This window comes from Kogia breviceps, chromosome 11 (assembly GCF_026419965.1).
Source record: "Kogia breviceps isolate mKogBre1 chromosome 11, mKogBre1 haplotype 1, whole genome shotgun sequence".
Taxonomy (NCBI): Eukaryota; Metazoa; Chordata; class Mammalia; order Artiodactyla; family Physeteridae; genus Kogia; species Kogia breviceps.
Window position 1 is genome coordinate 85,396,404 of NC_081320.1, and position 17,203 is coordinate 85,413,606.

General features: G+C 38.5%; 1 protein-coding gene across 2 annotated transcripts in view; it reads left to right on the forward strand.

Annotated features, from left to right (window-relative positions):
- ATAD2B (ATPase family AAA domain containing 2B) overlaps positions 1–17,203 on the forward strand; it is a 152,359-nt gene that overhangs the window by 3,680 nt on the left and 131,476 nt on the right. The gene's annotated exons all lie outside the window — the stretch shown is intronic.

The window sequence follows — 17,203 nt, forward strand, 5'->3', positions numbered from 1 at the left end:
AACTCTTTTTCTACCTCTTTTAGGCCTGTTTGTTGGTACTTTTGGCTTGTCACTAGCTTTTTGTGTTTTTTGAGCTTTTTGAATCCACATCTTAGTTGAGAGAATCAAAATACATATTTTAAGTAACTTTATAGGTAAATTTGTTTGATTTTTAATTTTATTTTTAGAAAATAACCTCTCAATCCTTCTTCAATATGCTCTTTTATCATTCTGTACTTATTGTTTTCCAACATTCATTCGTTTGCCAATGTAACAGAAGCAGAGTGGTGGAAATTGAGGGTTAAACATGGAAAAGAAGTCTGAGAGGGAAATGTAACCATGTATATAACTCTCAGATGAGTAGGGAAAAATACAGCTTCCTCAGAGTAGACCAAGTTTTTCCTTATATCAGATTCATATATGGGGCTTCCCTGGTGGCACAGTGGTTAAGAATCTGCCTGCCAATGCAGGGGACACGGGTTCGAGCCCTGGTCCAGGAAAATCCCACATGTCGCAGAGCATCTAAGCCCGTGAGCCACAACTACTGAAGCCCGTGTGCCTAGAGCCCATGCTCCAGAAGAGAAGCCACCGCAGTGAGAAGCCTGTGCACTGCAACGAAGAGTAGCCTCCACTTGCCCCACTAGAGAAAGCCTGCGTGCAGCAACGAAGACCCAACGCAGCCAAAAATAAAATAAATAAATTTATTTAAAAAAGAAAATAATCTTACCTTTAAAAAAAAATTCATATGGAGCACCATATGGGTGATATTGAGTAATGTTGTAAAACAATTTCCCCGTCACAATTTTGAACCAAAGCAGCTATAGAGTTCATAGGATTATCTCTGGTATCCAACTGAAAATGCAACTTTAAAAAATTCATAGCTGATTCACTTTGTTATACAGCAGAAACTAACACAACATTGTAAAGCAATTATACTCCAATAAAGATGTTAAAAAAAGATAAAATAAAAAAATTAAAATGTCAAAAAAAAGAGAGAAATGTGAAAAAAAAATTCAGTTTTTGGCCATTTCTGTAGTCCAGATATACAAACTTGCAGTTTTTTAGGTCAAGGATGAAAGTTACACTTGTAGAAGTGAATGCATATTAATTCCTTAAATCATTTTCCCTGGCAAATAATCTTTTTAACCATCCTTGGGTACATCCTTGATTGCATGTCTTCTAAATACCTAATCATAGATAAACCTGTAACCTCTGAAAGCTAGGTGTACAGGTGGTAGGATTAACACTTGTTAGGAGAACTAAGGAGCCCAACCATTGTCTGCACCTGAATGGGGAGTGATCCTGTCTCTTTAAGGTTCCACTTCAGAAAACTGCCACATTACTTTGAATTATGTATTTGGTATTTCTTTTTGGACATACATAATGAAGTTTGATTTCTTGATATTTGGGTTTTTGATCTTGTACTAGGAATATTTTATATTTCTGTTATGTCTGTGCTTGGGGAGGATTTTGTGAAAAATGAGTTGAGTAAAAAGCATATGGAATTTTGGATAAAAAGTTCTATGGAAGTGCAGAGTTTGGGGGAAAAACATATGTAAAATGTGTTAACTTTATTTAAATATGAGCTAGACAGTTTTTAGAGAGGTAAGTATTGTGTGTGGCTTATATCAAACAATAGAAAAGTTATCTGTTAAAATTAACAGGCTGTGATTTTTATTAGCTTTTAGATACTTTGAGTATATGCTGTAAGATTCTGAACTTCAGATGTTGTTGAACTGTATTTTGGTATAAGATTTTTTTTTTTTCATTTTTAGATTGTTATTGTAGTTTTATCTGGAGGTAGAATATATACCTTTGGTTAAAGTCTTTCTCTCCTAGACTATTCTGTTAGAGTAGGCTGTAAGCTCCCTGGGACCAGGCACTCAACTATATCTTGTTTTCTTCCCGACTGCTGCATTTCCAGGGCCTAGTGCATCATCTGGCATATGGAAGATGCTTAATAAATATTGATACTTGTTGGGCTTCCCTGGTGGCGCAGTGGTTGAGAATCCGCCTGCCGATGCAGGGGATACGGGTTCGTGCCCCGGTCCGGGAAGGTCCCACGTGCTGCGGAGCGGCTGGGCCCGTGAGCCATGGCCGCTGAGCCTGCGCGTCCGGAGCCTGTGCCCCGCAACAGGAGAGGCCACAACAGTGAGAGGCCCGCATATCACAAAAAAAAAAAAAAAAAAAAAAAAAAAAAAAAAAAAAATATTGATACTTGTTAAATGAATGAATGAATAGCATATTAAGGAGCCGATCTAGTATGTGAGAATTGTGTTGATTGGACTCTGAGAATAGAGGGTAAATAAACCATAGCCCCTACCTTCAGAGCTCTAAGTATGCACACGGTATACACATGAGAAATTATTAACAGGATAAATCAGTTCAAGATAGGGGCCAGATGACATGGATATGCAGTGTGATAAGAGTTCTAATCCTTTACTCACTGTTTTGAGTGGAATTCTTTGATGTACTTTAAGGATAGGGATTGTCATGTTCACAGCTATATCCTAAGTTTCTGCAACAGTGCCTTCCAGACATAGTGCTCAATAAATAGTCCTCCCCCACCCCTGTGCCACTCGGCTTGCGGGATCTTAGTTCCCCGACCAAGGATTGAAGCTGGGCCACTGTAGTGAAAGTGCCAAGTCCTAACCACTGGACCATCAGGGATTCCCAAGAAATCGTTTTTGAGTTAATGAATAGGAAGTAGCCTCATTTGAAATTATTTTCATATTGGTGGCCTTCATTTTTTCTATATTTACATGTTGCAACTTGCCCAACAATTTGGCCCATTTGGTGGTAGCCTAATAAGGAGGAGAGGAGTAAACTAAGGTTTATTTAGCATCTCATACCAGGTGTTTAATGCTGTCTCATTTAATCCCTGCAACAACCCCATGAGGCAAGTGATGGTATCCCCATTTTACAGCTGAGGAAATTGAATTGCTGAAGAGGTTAAGTGGCCTGTAGAAGGCCAAGTAGGCATAAGTAGTAGGGTAATATTTAAATCGTCTGTCTTTTCCATGTGTTTATCTTACTCTCATCTGTATTTATCACTACTCTTTGACGCTGTTCATTCAGTTTTCAAAAATATATGAAAAAGTGAAGAAGGATGCCATTGTACAGTCAGAAAATGCTGTATGCACTGTGTATAGACAGATTTTTACTAGAATATCTGGAGTTGTGGTGTCTAGTATTGAGACTGGAAGTATGAACAGTAGCCTATAGGGATATGAAATATAGGACAGTGATTTTTCAGTAATTGCTTGCTGCCTGATTTCAAGGGGTGCGTGTAGGGAGAGGAGCAGGCATATCACTTAGAGACCACTCTTTGGCAATATTTTTGCTTCCCAGTATTTTATTTTATTTTATTTTTTTGCGGTACGCGGGCCTCTCACTGTCGTGGCCTCTCGCGTTGCGGAGCACAGGCTCCGGACGTGCAGGCTCAGCGGCCATGGCTCACGGGCCCAGCCGCTCCACGGCATGTGGGATCTTCCCGGACCGGGGCACGAACCCATGTCCCCTGCATCGGCAGGCGGACTCGCAACCACTGTGCCACCAGACTTCCCAGTATTTTAAAGATGGCTTGGGAAAAAAAAATGCCTATGAAAAGACTAAGTCTGAGGCCATGTGATCGCCAGTGTACTTGTGCTGCCATCTTTCCCTCTACTTGGTGATACTGATTTATCAGTGTGTACATTTATTTTATGCTCTAGGAATCTATTTATCTCTGTGGTAGATAAGTGTTTTCCATTTGTAAAAAATGTTTCATACTTTAAACCTGTTGAAAAGACATTCTATGGTATATTTATATATGATGATACATACTATTGATTAAACATGTTTAACGTTATTAGTTTCTATCTGTATTCTAGGACCCAAGTTGGGATCTCTGAAACAGTGGTGCTTCAAATACCCTTAGAATGAAATGTTATCTAATCTTGCCAGGTAGGAACTTGGAAGTCATTGAGTTTAACTTTTGGTAGTGAGACTTGCTTATTCCTTTGTTCTTTCATTCAATCAATAAACATTTATCAACCAGCTACTACGTTAAAGTGTTAAGTGCCACGTGGACAAACATTTTGTCTTTGGTTCATTGTTATAGGGCTGCCATGTTGTAAAAGTCAAGGAGGCACCATTCACACTATAGTCTGTGTTACTGGCTCCCCCTGGAATTGTGCAGTGCACTCCTTGTATGTTACATACTGCAGTTCAATACCCAGAAGTGGAATAGAGTATACGTGTACTTAAATATTATCTCTAGATTTGTTGTTCTGGTCTCCATTTTTGGAGTAGTGTATAGGAGTTCCTATATCCCTACACCCCTGCCAGTATTTGTCAATATCTAGCTTTTTAATTGCTTTTCTTTGATTATCAATGAGAATGGGCAACTTTTTATGTCCTAATAATTTTTTTTAAAATTTATTTTATTTTGGTTGTGTTGGGTCTTAGTTGCGGCCGGCAGGCTCCTTAGTTGCTGCATGTGTGCTCCCTAGTTGCGGCCGATGGGCTCCTTAGTTGTGGCATGCGAACTCTTAGTTGCGGCATGCATGTGGGATCTAGTTCCCTGACCAGGGATCAAACCCGAGTCTCCTGCATTGGAAGGAGAATTCTTTACCACTGGACCCTCGGGGAAGTCCCATAGAATTTTGATTTAGAAATTTTAAAAATTTAATTTAATTTTTTATTTTGTTTATTTATTTTGGCCACTTTGTGTGCCTTGTGGGATCTTTGTTCTCCCACCAGGGATTGAACCTGGGCCCTTGGCAGTGAAAACATGGGGTCCTAACCACTGAAGCATCAGGGAATTCCCCCAACTAGAATTTTGATTGGGAATGTTTTTGAATTCCTAGATTAATTTACAGAGAATCAACACTTCCATATTAAGTTGTCCATGAGCAAGGAACAGCTCTCACATAGCAGTTTGCATATTTTTCTTGTGGAATTTGATGCTTTTTTTGGTGACCTAATAATATATTGTCAGTTTTGGTAAACATTCTTTGTGTGCTTGGGAAAAATGTATATATTCTATTAGATGTAGAAAAATGTAAATATATGTATATAAGTATATATATGATGGAAAACATTGAGATGGAAAAATATTACAGTGTGAATTTATTGATTGTTCAGATACTCAAATATCCAATTTTGTCCCTTATTAAGATTCTACCTGGGGAGTTCCCTGGTGTCCTCGTGGTTAGGACTCTGGACTTTAACTGCCATGACCCGGGTTCAATCCCTAGTCGGGGAACTGAGATCCTGCAAGCTGTGGGGTGTGGCTGGAAAAAAGAAAAGATTCTACCTAAATTTTTTATTGTTCACATTCTTCTGGTATACATATATATATATTTATATAAACTTTTAATTTTAGAATATTTTATAATTTTCCTTTTAAAAAAAGATTTGTTTATTTATTTATTTTTGGCTGTGTCGGGTCTTAGTTGTGGCACGTGGGATCTTCGTTGAGGCATGCAGGAGCTTTTGTTTTGGCTTGCAGGCTTCTCTCTAGTTGTGGCTTGTGGGTTTTCTCTTCTCTAGTCGTGGCGTGCAGACTGGGTGGGTGGGCTCTGTAGTTTGCAGCACGCAGGCTCTGTAGTTGAGGCGTGCGAGCTCAGTGGTTATGGTGCGTGGGTTTAGTTGCCCCATAGCATGTGGGATCTTAGTTTCCTGACCAAGGATTGAACCTGTGTCCTCTGCATTGCAAGGCGGATTCTTTACCACTGGACCACCAGGGAAGTCCCTCTAATTTTCTTCTTGCTTTATTCTTTGATCTATTGGTTATCTAAAAGTATATTGTTTACTTTTCCAAATTGTTGGGCGTTTATTTTCTAATTACCTTTTTGGTATTTACTTCCAGTTTAATACTCCTGTGCTCAGAGAACATATTCCATATGATTTATTTTATTTTTAAAAAATTTGTATTGGAGTATAGTTGATTTACAGTTTGTGTTTTCCATATGATTTTGATCTTTTGAAATTTGTTGTGACTTATTTTTGTCACCCTGTTTATGGTTAGCTTTGGTAATTGTTCCACATACACTTGAAAAGAATGTGAATTCTGCCATCAGCAGTACAGTGTTATAGATATGTCCACTAGACCATGTATGTGCATCTTCTGGCTTTAAAGTTAAGTATTTTCCTTTTTTTTTTTGGTGGTACCCGGGCCTCCCACTGTTGTGGCCTCTCCCGTTGTGGAGCACAGGCTCCAGACACACAGACTCAGTGGCCATGGCTCACAGGCCCAGCTGCTCCGCGGCATGTGGGATCCTCCCGGACCGGGGCACGAACCCGTGTCCCCTGCATTGGCAGGCGGATTCTCAACCACTGCACCACCAGGGAAGCCCAAGTATTCTCCTTTTTGTGTGTGTGTGTGATTGCTCTTAAGACCTAAATGTCTGTTTATTAACTGTTTTCTTTTCTTAAAAAAATTATATTTCCTCTAACCACATACTCTTTTAACATACTCTTGTAATGTTCTACCTCCCTTCTTGCCTTATATTGTCTAGAATTTTTGTTCTTTTTTATGGGTATAAGTACTTTGTCTTTTTCTTTTTGTTGGAGTTTTTTCCAATAACAATAAATTTCACTAAGGTACCAGTTTATCTTACTTTTTATGTTTTGCATTATTATTCTGTATTTATTTCTCTTCTTTGTGAATGCTTCCTCCAAGAATATTTTCAGTCTGGGACTTTTTGTGACAAACTTTCTGAGGCATTGCATGCCTGAGAATATTTTCATTATGCTCTTTAATTTAATTTAAATGAATTTAATTTAATTCATTTAATTTAAATGAAAACTTGGCTTGATACAAAATTCTAGGTCCAATACTTTAAGAATATTACTTTATTGTCATCTTGTATCCAGTGTTACTCTTGAAGTTTGATGTTTGTCTGATTCTTTTGTAGGTGTTCTTTACCTTTTGAAACTTTGTAGAATTTTTGGTCTTATTTTTCCATAAATTTTACTGCATTTTAGGCGTGGGTTTTTCCATCACTCTCTTGTTTGGCAATCTTAGATCTTTTAGTCTGTGGTTTTTCATCTATTTGATTATGGTAAATTTATTTCTTAATGGTAATCTAAAATTATTATTATTTCTTCAACTATTCTCTCTCTTTTTCATTCCTTCTGGAACTCATTTTATTAATATGTGGGCACCTAGAAAAATTTTGTCTCTAAACTGATAATAAAGCAAACTTTTTTTTTTTTTGCGGTACGCGGGCCTCTCACTGCTCTGGCCTCTCCCGTTGCGGCGCAGGCTCAGCGGCCATGGCTCACGGGCTTAGTTGCTCCGCGGCATGTGGGATCTTCCCAGACCCGGGCACGAACCCGTGTCCCCTGCATCGGCAGGCGGACTCTCAATCACTGCGGCACCAGGGAAGCCCAAAGCAAACTTTTTAAAGCACTTTTGATGGCATGCTGAGAGCTTTACTGACAGTTATTTGAGTAAACAAGACTTGGTGCTTGTTGCAGACCTCTGTTGACCATTTGGTACCCGTGTGTCAAGTGGCCCACTTGTCAGGGGATAAAGCCTTGAAGTTGCTTGATGAAAGTTCATTTCCTTTACGACTTAGTAACATCCTTTATCTAATGTGTACTTCAGTGCTCACACTTAGGGTGAGTGTTGTAGTTGTGTACTTGATTGTGCAAGTTAAGGGAATCTACTTTTAAAAAACGAAACTAAGCCCTGGTGCAGAGCTATACCTCCTTAATCAGTGACACATTATAATAATTAAAAATGTGTATATAGAGACAGTAGGAGAAACTTCTTTGAGAGATGTGTGCAAACAAGAGAGAAACTGGTGAGGGGTGGTTTCTATGTTAAAATTTTGAAAGTATTTTAAATTAATTTAAAAATTTAATTTAGTTTTCATTTTTTAGTTATTACTCTTCTATTTAAGTCTCCAAGTTTATTAGATGGGAGAATTGAGGAGAAATGATAGTTTCCCAAGACCATATGATTTTAAAGGCAACAGTTCAACTGGAAATGGAAGTGTCTTTCTTTAATTTTTTAATATCTGTTGAGTGATTCAATGTTCCAGACACTGAAGATAAAGGAGTACACAAGACTCTTAACCTCAGCTCCTTGGCAAAATATTTTTATTTAAAAATTATGAAATCAGGGCTTCCCTGGTGGCATAGTGGTTGAGAGTCCGCCTGCCGATGCGGGGGACACGGGTTCGTGCCCCGGTCCGGGAAGATCCCACATGCCGTGGAGCGGCTGGGCCCGTGAGCCATGGCTGCTGAGCCTGCGCGTCCGGAGCCTGTGCTCCACAACGGGAGAGGCCACAACAGTGAGAGGCCCGCGTACCACAAAAAATAAAAATAAAAAAATAAAAAATAAATTATGAAATCAGTATTTCAAATAATATGGAAATGAACAGAAAAAAAAAGGACTTTCCCCATCTCCCCTAATTCTTCTAGCTTGTTCTTCCTAGGGATAATCACCGTTAAAGCTGGTGCACGTCTTTCCAGACCATTGCACATGTATGTATGGGTTATTTATATGTGTATGTATGCATATATATATAAAAAAATAATAATAATTATTATTATTATCTTTTTTTGACTGCACCACTGAACTTTCAGGATCTTAGTTCCCCGACCGGAGATTGAACTCTTGGCCCCTGCAGTGGAAGCACGGAGTCCTAACTGCTGGACCGCCAGGGAATTCCCTATATGTGTATACTTTTAACAGAAATAGAATCATACCGTATATACTATTTATGATAGTTAATTTTTCTACTTAACTATGTATCATATACATTTTTTCATATCTGTTCTTCTTGCTGGCTTTTTAACATTTTGTTGTATCATTATACCATCATTATAACTTTTCCCTGTTGGTACAGAGTTGTCTCCATGTTTTTAATATTATAAATAATGTCACATAAAATGACCTTCCTCTTTTAGAAGTGGAAATAAATACTGAGTCAACGGTATACTGTACTTTAAATTTTTATAGGTTTTGCCAAATTGTTCTGTAAATAGGCTAAATCAGTATGCACCCCTCTCCCCAACACTCTCAGCACTGTTAAGTTTTTATATACCTTTTACTGGCCGATTTAAGGAGTTAGGATTTAAGTTTCTTGAAGGGCAGAGTGTTTAATCATCAAGTATCTTTAGTATCTAACACAGTAACAGGTGTTAATAAATTTTGTTTGTGGAAGGAATGGATCCCTGAAGATAATTAATAAGCTTATGAAATTATGTTAACACTACAAAGCCAAACAAGTATTCTTACTTGAGACTGTATCCACTGTCAGGCTGCAGGTGTAATATTTGTTACTTATACTTCTTCACCTGGTTCTAACAATCTTATGAGGTAAATAGTAGTTTTTGAATTACAGTGGTGGTGCTGAAATAGACTGGTTCTGTCTAACTTTTAAGTCTGTGGCATTTTTCACTATGCCTATTGTCTCTTTGTCATTAAAAAATTTTTTTTTTATTATTTATTTTTGGCTGCTTTGGGTCTTCATTGCTGCACGCAGGCTTTCTCTAGTTGCGGCGAGTGGGGGCTACTCTTTGTTGTGATGCACGGGCTTCTCATTGCTGACTTCTCTTGTTGCAGAGCACGGGCTCTAGGGCGCACGGGCTTCAGTAGTGGTGGCACGTGGGCTCAGTAGTTGTGGCGCATGGGCCTAGCTGCTCTGTGGCATGTGGGATCTTCACTGACCAGGGCTCGAACCCATGCCCCTTGCATTGCCAGGCGGATTCTTAACCGCTGCACCATGGGGAAGTCCCTCTTTGTCATTTTAAGTAATGTAATATTTTCAGGTAAAAGAATTATCTTCCAGGAAGAAAAATGCAGTTTAAACTATAATAGGCTATTTTTATCTTTTTACAACTCCTCAGCTCACTTCTCTATATTTTTTTCCCTTCCTGTATTCTTTTATGATGATTGTTTAGAAATATTAAACTAGTAAGCCATTGCTCTTGGGATATTTGAGGAAATTTTAGGACATTTTGTGTGCCTGAAGTTTTAGGACTTTGTAGAATAGTACTGGCTCTAAGAAAATAAACAGCAGTGTGAGTTTTGTTTCCTGAAGTCATGGTAACTGCTGCCTCTGTGAATTCTTTTTACAAATGAAAGAAAAAGAAATTGACTGAACTTCTAAGCTCTCTCATGAAAACAGGAGTACCTATTTTTAAGAAAGGTAGGAAAAAAGGCTGTCTTATAAAGAAAATTGGAAAAGATTGATGGCACCCATATACTTTCTGATCTAACCTGTTGGCAGTTCCTATTCTGTTTTTTCTTGTCTCTTGAGGATCTTTTTCTCATCAGTTATCTTGCTCTTTTTATTTTTGGCCTTGCTGTGTAGCTTGTAGGATCTTAGTTCCCCAGCCAGGGATCGAATCCGGCATTGAGAGTGCCAAGTTCTAACCCATCGACCGCCAGGGAATTACCCTCTTTAAAATTTTATTGTATTTTATTCTCTTCTGTGGTTCCTTTTCTTCTGTTTACAAGAATCCAGGTCTTCTTTTTTAAAAAAGAAAATCCTTCACTGCCTTCTTTGACTTTGTAACCTCTTTAAGCCTATTATTTTATTCTTCTTAATTCTGACACATAAGAGTAGCTGTGTAGTTTATCAGCTGTACATTCTTACCACTCACTGGGTTCTTCACTTAGTGATTTCCACCTCAGCATTTTGCAGAAATTGCCCTATCAGAAGTTACAGTGACCTCCTAATTACTAATCCACATGTTTATCAGCTTTCATCCTGTTTAGTCTCTTTGTTTTTTAAATTTAATTTATTTATTTAATTTATTTACTTTTGGCTGTGTTGGGTCTTCATTGCTTCGCGCACGCGGGCTTTCTGTAGTTGCCGTGGGCGGGATCTACTCTTCCTTGTGGTGTGTGGGTTTCTCATTAAGGTGGCTTCCCCGTGTGGCAGAGCACGGCTTCTCCATGTTGCAGAGCACAGGCTCTAGGGCGTATGGACTTCAGTAGTTGTGGCACGTGGGCTCAGTAGTTGTGGCACACAGGCCTAGCTGCTCCGTGGAATGTGGGGTGTTCCCGGACCAGGGCTCGAACCCGTGTCCCTTGCATTGGCAGGCGGATTCTTAACCACTGTACCAGCAGGGAAGCCCCATTGTTTAGTCTTTTTGGAACCAACTTCCGCTCCCCCTGTTTGAGTGAGACTGTATTTTTCTTTAGTTTATATGAGATACTTTCTGCTTATCCCTTTAAAAAAAAATAATAAATTTATTTATGGCTGCGTTGGGTCTTCGTTGCTGTGCGTGGGCTTCTTATTGCGGTGGCCTCTGTTGTTGCGGAGCACGGGCTCCAGGCACGCGTGCCCCAGCAGCGGTAGCTCGAAGGCTCCACGGCACAGGCTCAGCAGTTGTGGTGCATGGGCTCAGCTGCCCCGCGGCATTTAGGATCTTCCCGGACCGGGGCTCGAACCTGTGTTTCCTTCATTGGCAGGCAGATTCTTAACCACTGCGCCACCAGGGAAGCCCCTGCTTATCCCTTTAATGTAGGCATTTTTAAAAGATTTTGACTTTTGCTCTCTTGTTTTTTATTCTATATATTATTACCTGTGACGCTTTTATTACAATTTCATATCTATCTCTAGTCCTCACATCACTCTATCTCAGAACTCCATTTCCGACAGTCTGATAGACATCTCCCTACATTTCTGGCTAGAATTCTAAACCTTATTTTCAAAATTGGAATTCACTGTTAACATTTGTCCCGTCAACATATGCGTCCCGTCCCCCACCTTCCTCTATAGCTCCTAAAACACAAAAACCACTTTTTACACCTGCTCAGTCTTTATTTTGAATATTGATATTACTAATATTTTAGTTATTCAGCTTTCTGTAATTTCTTATTTTCTACTTTTACAGTTCTATATGAGGCCATCATCAAGACTTGAATTAATCTATTGGTCTGCTAATTCACTTATTTCCTTGAATTTTTCATTTTTTAATGCTGTACTTGTGTACATTCTTTTCGTCTTTACATTGAAGTACAGGTTCTGGATTTCTGACAAATTGTGATCTGGGCAGGAAGCCTTCCCTGAAAATCAGGGCAGCATAAATTCTTCTCTGTTTTATTGTTTTCCACTTCTTTTACCTATTTTTAAGATTTATGGTAGAATAGTGTTCAGTATTTGTGGTAGCTGATGAGTATGGTTTAAGAAACTCTTAAGACTCAAGGAGAAAATCATTTCTGTAAATTGGAAAAATTTTCTGCCTGATTTTAGAAGGTTAGAGTTTAAGAGAAAAAGTCACTTAGGTGGGGATGACTTAACTTTTCATTGTACTTTTACTTTCTGTAGGATTTGATGCTATTACTCTTATATTTCTCTTGGAAGTAATCTCATCCTTGAATCATGTTCCTCTACCATTCTCTGTTACATTATTGTTACAAAATAAAGTTCACGTGATTTATGTCTTCCTTCATCTCTGTTAGCAGTTATCAGTTTTTGCTTTCAGAGAATTGTGTATTTCTATTATGGTACTTAGTATAATATGCTGTATATCATTACTGTGACTGTTTATGAACTCAGCAGATTGTGTATTGGGTTGTAAGTAGGTTTTACCCTTTTTTTACCATCCCCCCCAACCCCCATGTCTTATGTACCCAGTAGGTCCTCAACAAATGTTTGTTAAATGAAATTATCCCCTTAGTTTGAGATGCCTTTCCTGCTCCTGGATTGTAGTCACTCTGACACACATTGCTAAATGACTGTGGGTAGGTTGCATAATCTCTCTTAAATATTTTTGTCCTGAAACTGGCAACGCCTTCCCTCAAAGGGTTAGGTTATAATTAACTAGTAAAATGCTTTGAAGAAGTTAAAGTTGAGCATTATGATCATCCTATTAAAGGTGAACTGTTAGTATCAGGTTTGTAGGTAAAAACTTTCGCAAAGCTTGAAGTTAATTAATTGGTGTTGAAGTAATTATTTTGTTGTATTTACATTTTGGTTATTTGCTTTATTTAAATCCCTATATTTCTTTGGAGGGAAGGAGTCTTTTGTAATGCTATTTATTCTGAGGTCTCTGTCACTGAGCCAAGTCACGACTGAAACCCTTTCATTGTAAGAGTGGTATAGTAGTGCAGTGCAGCAGTTAGGATGATGTGTGTCATATTATACTTGAACTGTTTTATATGCCAGAGGTCCTCAGACTTTCGTGTACTAAGAATCATTCAGAGGCCCTCATTTAAAATATCCCACCTCCAGAGCTCTAGTTTAGCAGGTTATGTTTGTTTAATGGGAAGTCAGGTGCTTTATGATTCAGTTAGTATGTGGACAACACTTTGAGAGACACTCCTGAATGCAACTGTAAAAAGCCAGTAGAACATGAGAGAATGAGTAATAAATAAACACAAATGCATTTAAATCGATATTCAAAGAGTTATATAATAACTCACATTATTTAAAAAATGGCTAGACTTCAAATATTTTACTATTTTGTCTTTAATTCAATACTCATTCTCAGAGTGAGTTTGTGAAACTTCAGTACCTACAGATGCTCCATGAAAAAAGAGCTTGATCAAATAAGCTTGTGAAATGTTATATATACTGTCTTCCATACTTACAGCTATACTGCATATTAACGTTTTTTTTTTTTTTTTTTTTTTTTTGGCGGCACCTCACGGCATGTGGGGTCTTAGTTCCCAGACCGGGGATTGAACAGAAGCCCTTTGCATTGGAAACCTGGAGTCTTAACCACTGTACTGCCAGGGAAATCCCTGCATATTAACATATTAAAGACTATTACAAGTCCTGAAGCAAAGAACCTTGGACCTCATTGTTTCTCAAATTTATTTGTCCATGAGCCTTTCTTTGTTTCTCCTAATAATTTCTATTAATTTGCAGAACAAACTTGGGAAAGTCTTGCCTTTTTTTCCTTGGTATTGTGTGGAATTAAAAAGAAGTAGGGTATTTTTTATAATTAAAGAACTTAAAATCTTGCTCGAATGTCAAGACTTGGATGTGACACTTTAAAGATGGTAAATATATAATGCTAAATTGAATATAATTAAGTGCCAAAATGTAGAGTTGCAGCTAGCAGAGGGAAAAAGGTCAATTTAGTTAGATTCTTCAGGTAAGATTTTGAGGGACAGATGGGTCTTGAAGGATTGAGTGGTGGGGTTTGATGAGGAGAATGCTGGCTGGACTATCTAAATTGGTAAAGTAGTTTACTGGTATCAGTTCCTTTATTCACAAATATGTCTTAGCTTAGAGCATATGACAGTGCTTCCTCAGTGACTTATTTGTTGAATGTGTTATATTGTAATGCTTTTCAAACTAACGTGTATAAGAATTATCTGGGGAATCTTGTCCAAAATGGTTTCTGATTGGATGGGTCAGGGGTGGAGCACATTTGAAGTGACAAATGTAGAGGCTGATCAAGTCTTGGATCAGTAGTTGAGTAAGATGACTTTTGAGGCACACTTTAACCTTGGTATTTTATAAATATTCTAGGGTGGAGTGTCTGAGGTAGTAGACAGAGAACAATATTAGGAATGGAAGGACCTAAATTCTAGTTGTGTTTTTTTTCTCAAGTTCTGTCAGTCATTTGTTAGCCATATGACCTTGGGCTAGAGTTAGTTAACTTACGTCTGAGCTTCTCTATTTACTCTGTTAAAGGGTGGGGTTGGAGAAGGCAAGGGCCTGAGGAAGTGAAGTAATACAATTTAAAAAAACCCATTTCTGTGACCTACCTGGTGGTCCAGTGGTTAAGAATCTGCCTTCCAATGCTGGGGACGCAGGTTCGATCCCTGGGGGAACTAAGATCCCACATGCCATGGGGCAACTAAGCCCGTGTGCTGCAACTACTGAGCCCACGTGCTCTGGAGCCCGCATGCCACAACTAGAGAGAAGCCCGTATGCCTCAACGGAAGAGCCCGTGCACTGCAGTGAAAGATCCCGTGCACTGTAACTGAAACCCAACTCAGCCAAAAAAAATAAATTAATTAATTAAGTAAAAAAACCCACAAAACATCCATTTCTTAAGTACATTAAGCATGTTTACTGTTAAATACTATTACATGATTGAATTGCATCTTAAATGGTTTTTCCCACCTCTGCGTGGGATGGTTTGGAAGTAGCTAACTAGTTTTTCTGGGGAACTTAAACTAATAAGTGAAGGTGTATGTTACACAACTAACATGTTTATTATCCTTACTTATAGGCAGTTTGATGTTTGAATTTCTAATTGTTTTTTCCTTTGTGCCTTTTAGTACGAATGTGGTCTTGTGGCTTTAAACCTAATTCATGGTAAATTGTATTACAGCACAAAATAAAAAAATTGGTCTTTTTGTGAAAAACATTTTAGTAAGTGGATATTAATTCTATAGGTTATAGTTGGATACCTTTAAACATATATTGCAAGTATTTCTCATGTTTGTTTGCGAGTGGCTACATTTTGACTAATTATTTGTGTAATGTAGTTGTGTTGCTTTGGGAACATATGATACAGAAATGACATTTATGAAGTGGATAGTTTTTATATTTTTTTCTTTTTTTAAAATAAATTTATTTATTTTTGGCTGCATTGGGCTTTCTCTAGTTGTGGCTAGAGGGGGCTGCTCTTTGTTGCGGTGCACAGGCTTCTTATTGCAATGGCTTCTCTTGTTATGCAGCCCGGGCTCTAGGCACGCGGGCTTCAGTAGTTGTAGTTCATGGGCTCAGTTGTGGCTTGTGGGCTCTAGAGCGCAGGCTCAGTCATTGTGGCGCACGGGCTTAGTTGCTCCGCAGTATGTGGGATCTTCCTGGACCAGGGCTCGAACCCGTGTCCCCTGCATTGGCAGGCGGATTCTTAACCACTGTGCCACCAGGGAAGTCCCTATATATTTTTCTTAAAAGAAATTTGTAGCATAAAGAGAAATAGCTCAAAAATGTTTAAATGGTAGTATATTGAAAATGATCATACATGCTTTTGAAATACTGATCGATAATCTTAAGTGATAAAGTATTAGCATATGAATTAAATCTTCTCTAAAGGAAAGGTAACTCTTTCTTCCACTCTCTTCCCTACCTGTCCAGCATCCAAGGAATTGGGTGGCAAAGAGGAAAGCTGCTCCTCAGAGACAGTGGCTCCCCTAGTTTGAAGGCATGAAGCTAGGGAGGGATTAGCGGAAGTGTGATGGATGGAGGTCTCGGGTTGAGAGATTGGTTACATTAAACAAATTAATTAATTGAAAGAGCAAATGAATAAATGTATTTGTAGATAATGGAAGCCGTGTTTCTCATTGGAAAGGACTTACAAACATAAAAAGGGAAAGTCTAGAAAGAAACTTAAGGTATGGAATTAGTTGAAAGCATTGGTGTACACACATTTTAAAAATTATTATTTATGCAGAGATAAAGAAATAGGTATAGATGTCTATATTTCTATGTATCTATATAAATTAATATATTTCCTAGCTTTCTCTGCTGAGGGGACTCAATAACAGTGAAACCCCAGTAACATTGAGCACACCTAGTGCCCAGATCTTGATTTCTGAATACTATCCTTGACTAAAAGGAACCTGAGCTTAATTTCTAGGGTCAGGAAAGGAGAGGACAAGATAAGCCTACAGATTTCTTTTGTGCCAGAAATTAAGGAAGTACTCAAAATGATGGGGACATGTCAAAAGAATATTGGAATCACTTTGAAAGGGCTCCTGATGGCCAAATCTTGTATAATTTGAGCAAAGAAATAGAGTAATGGATTAAAACCCACAGAATAAAGTAAGAATCCATGAATCCATACTGATATAAATAAATGAGTGAATGAATTGAGTAAGGAGGGTTGGGGAGGAAAAATTCTTTTTATTTATTTTTTGGTTGCGTCGGGTCTTAGTTGTGGCACTCAGGATCTTTTGTTGCAGTGTGCAGGCTTCTCTCTAGTTGTGACATGCAGGCTTATTAGTTGCGGTGTGTGGGCTTCAGAGTGCGAGGGCTTAGTTGCCCCGTGGCCTGTGGGATCCTAGTTCCCTGACCAGGGATTGAACCGGTGTCCCCTGCATTGCAAGACAGATTCTTAACCACTGGACCACCAGGGAAATCCCGGAAAATTTCTTTAAAGTAGGATGCCAACTAAAACATATAGGAGTGATACGATTAGATAATTACCACCATGATGGTATTGGATAAAGGCAAGAGTAGTCAATGAATGCTGTGGCTAGTGGGTGGAGGTTTGATGAAAAACAGGATATTGGTGAATTAACAGAATGATTTCACATAAACTAATCAAATACAAAGGGAAAAACAGTGACTTTACAGTGGAG